We start from the raw sequence: 4,519 nt of genomic DNA, 5'->3' as shown, positions 1-4,519 counted from the left end.
CAACTCCACGTACCTTTATCTCTGTGTTACTAATATGTACACCTAAACTAATAAATTTTAAACGAACACTTTTTGCTCATCTAAACTACTCATGCCATATTACCCTCAGTGTTATCATGTTTCAAGGCACCTCCGGTTTGTATGTAGTGTTCTCACTTTGTATAGGATCGATGAAATTTGGCTAGCAATGGAATCCAATATAGGCTTTTCCACCTGTTTGGGACTCGTCAGATGGATGTACCTGCATCACAAAGTTAATGTTCACTCTAGGTCTCTAACTCAATACCAACTGATGAATCTCAAATAAAAGGAATTACATGCCGTGGGTTCTAAATCTACTCATTGAGATGTCCCTATTTGTGACTGGCTGTCATCTTAGGTTTCATAATCTTCATGTATTGTTTTATTTAGGTTAACCATCTTACTAAGTTGACCTCTGATCATATGATTGGTCGACATTTTCTATTTCAGTTGATAGATAGGATTTATGTCATCATGTCTTCAGCGTGTCGACTCATCTAAATGCTATACTTGCTAACTAAATCCAGATAAAAGTTAAAATCTAACATAATGATGATAGCAAGATACTATCAGGATCATCACAAGATTCCTCTTAATGATATGACAAACGATGAATTTGAAAACTCCTGTTTACTTCTATAACATAAAGGTTATACAGCTGTACAGCCTAAAAATTTAACTAATAATTACTCTAAAATTCTTTTACCATCAATACTACTGCATATTTTTACATGAATAAATATTCGTAAAAATGTATAGAATTTTGTTGCTGACATTCAAGAACGTTTTTGGTCAGCCTGTCTTGGTTGTCACCAGTAGAATAATACAAAGTCTTTACACATTAGAAAAAAATCATCTGGTCTCAACAATTTGGACTCATCAGCTGGATAAAGCAATGACGTTTAAAACAACAGTTATTAAGTTTATACCTCATCTTAAACTTTAGCACATTGATATACCTTCAAAATTCAGATAAAAAATGTCACAAATATAACAAAACACGTCTTCCGAATTCCACTACTAGTCACAGTCCAAATATACTGAGACAAGCGAATATGATACTGAACTTTGGTATATATATATATATATATATTGTAGTGAACAAGAACACCGGCGGGGACAATCGAATATATGTAAGCACAAATTTCAGACTATCTCACTAAATTTTGATAACCATACAGTAAACAATTAATTTGCAAAATAACAATCAACTGTCTCAATCTCAACTGTTCCATCTGTAAATTTTGGTTCATCTTCTCTAATTCCACTGGTCATACATTTTCTTACCGATTGCGCTTCATTTCAGTTCTTTCCTTATCGATCTTCTGCCAAAATACATTCTCTGTCTGACCATCACCATATACTACTTATATAGATATGAGTAGACCACACCACAATATAATATTTCGTGAAAGTTCTTTTATACCTGTCTTGACTGAATGAAACATTGGAAGGATTTAAAAAATTTCATTTTTTAACAATAAACATTGAAATGTTTATATTTTGTCATTAAAATAAATCATTATTTTGTCATAATTTTTGACATAAAATAACAAAAAACAAAATGATTAATTTAACTAAGATAAATGATAAACATTTTAAATAGTGGTAGTTTACTGGCTGCATTAAGTAATATATAAATATGATAATTAAATTAAAAAGGGATAATTAATTATATTTATTATATATTAATATCAGAAGGAGGATTTGTGCCAATAGTTGAGATCATGAGTCAATTGAAGCTGGATCAACATGGAAATCCTGGAAGCACTGGACGACCGCTTCGTCCTATTATGGAACTCCTCACATATGCGCATCCACGATCCCACCTCAGGAGATTCGAACCCAGGACCTATCGCTCCCACGCGCGACCGCTTAGCCTCTAGATCAATGAGCCGGTGTCCAATGTTGTTATTGTCTAACTTCAACCAATACACTAAACTGGGCAACCGTCCACCATTATCTTCAGTGAGTTACTATCTCACAACAGACCTGGTTGAACTCCACTGGTTACTGGGTTCGAATCGCGTTTTGAATCATTTTGAACTCAAACTATCAAATTTGTCTAGAAAAATAAGAGCTAAGGAAGCACATATAACGGGTAATAATCATAATATTGCTAATAATTTATAATTCCATCTGAGAAAAAACTAAACATTATTAAGACGTGAGAGAGAGGTAAGGTTGAGGATACAGTTGAATTTAAAGTTTGTTTATTTTCATAGAATGACATTAATTAGCGAACTAATAGATTTAATTGAAGTTAGACGTCAACACCATTGGATATCGGTTCAGTGATCTAGAAGTTAAGTGTTCGTGCGCGAGACCCAAGGTCCTGGATTCCAGTCCTATGTGCGGGATTGTGGATGCACACTTCTGAGGAGTTATCGCTAATCCTCGTATATAATTATCGACTTACCCCGCTTTAGTGTATATGACGGAATTAAATAAGTTCAATACGGGAATGGATTTTTGAATACATATATTTTATACACTCATTCATCTGGACAGGAAATGAGAGAGATGAAGCTAATGGAAGAGAGCGAAGACGTGTGAGCCAACTCACCTTAACCAAGCGTTAATCAATATTTATAGTCAGATAAAAATAAGTTACAGACATGTAATGAATAGGATAAGAATTTTACACACATACGCTCATATTAAAACAGTCAAGGTTGATGAGTGAATAATTAACAAGGTTAAAAACTGACTCACGAAGAATGGATAAATTGACCCGTCCAGAAGCTAGAATAAGTTATATGGGCTTAACATAGTAAACGACACTACAGAGTCCCATACTTGAACAAAGCGGCAGTCCAGCGCTTCCAGATTTTCAACGGTGATCTAGCTTAGATCGACTCGTGAAGCCAGTTGTGAAGATTTGATAGAATTAATTCCCTGTAAATCGTGAATGTTCAGATCTGACCAAAACAGAACTTAACAATACTTTCAAGTCCCTAACGAGACTTGAATTTGATTGATAACATTGTTTTAACGGTTTTCTATGACGTGAAAGGTTGAAGAATTCTCATGACAAATGGTGAAGAAATTAGATTTGTAATTAGTATGAATCTGTTGGAAATTTTATAAATTATTTCTTATTCATATAAATTGATGTAGGATCACTCTAGTTATAAATAAATGAATGGTCACTGACTTGTAACTATTGTGATCAAGCTATAATATCGTATTTGAATCAAATATCAGTTTTACTTCAACGAAATAAATGTTATACTGAACTGTTCATGTGAATAAAATTAATAAAAGACGGTTTAGCATCTGTAAAAATGACCACCTCTCTTTCAGGATGATATTATCCAAAATGGCAATGATTTTCTGTCATCGAGCCTAAAGAATACAATGCCATCACAAACAACACATACATGAGTTACAAATCTTTTCTGTCGTTTGAAGGATCATTCTATCAATAAAGATGGCCATAAATTTTGATCGACTTGAGTTATTCCGACCATCTATCAGCAGAATTTCATGACCTAATTAACTGAGTTACTATTTATATCTAGCAATCTAACTATGATCTCAGCACTACTTATCCAGTGGTTTCGTCGTATTCAAGAAATGAATTCAATAAATCTGTAATCTGTAAATCTGTAACCTACATATGAGTCTTACATTCAAAGGCCATCTTTCAACACCAAATTGTATTATTAAACAAGCTAGTGCTCACTTTACTCGGCCTTCAATAAGCAGATTAATATCTCACCTAACCCTGCTGGTAATATAAACTGACACGAACTACCAAGCGAGTACTTTTGTGTTTATTCAGAGATTTCATAATTCACTAGCTCACTAAAGCTGATGAGATGGATAAATATATAACAGGGTAATTTCTAGGAATTGTCATAAATTTTCACAACTAATCAATTTTTACAAAAGGGTATTGGTATTCACTTTTGTATTGTACTATCATCCACAATGTATCGACCATAACTTATGACACGAATTAACAGTGTATGGAAAAAATGATCAACTAGTAAATCATTAACAAAACCAAACATGATGTTATCTACTAACTCATTCATGCTTATGGAAAAGAAAGTCTATGACATTCAGGAAACTTTACTGCTCTTAAAAGATCAGAATACGTGGTGCGCAATAACATTTATAAATTCACCCATTTCAAAAGTAGACGATAAAACTTTGGAGAATTTATTTTTTCTTCTTATTCATATAATTTCAAATTATCAATCTCTACTGATATATGTGTATCCTGGACTGATCAACTCAGCATTAGTATTTAGTTGGATTATGGCTAGCTGTTGAATACAGAAAACACATTTCATCCTATTTACAACATATCAGAGAGATATACGTGCCAGACTCTAATGTTGATGCTTACATTAAAATTGAGATCCTGTACCTGCCACTTCAAACACTAATCAGTTATCTACTGGGATACTGGGTCCAGATAGCTATTAACTTGTTCAATGAGTACAACATAATTTTTAAGGATTTGTATTTTCCCAATGTTGATATT

Source organism: Schistosoma mansoni (genome assembly GCF_000237925.1).
Source record: "Schistosoma mansoni, WGS project CABG00000000 data, chromosome 2 unplaced supercontig 0213, strain Puerto Rico, whole genome shotgun sequence".
Taxonomy (NCBI): Eukaryota; Metazoa; Platyhelminthes; class Trematoda; order Strigeidida; family Schistosomatidae; genus Schistosoma; species Schistosoma mansoni.
Note: the sequence above shows the minus strand (reverse complement) of the source record.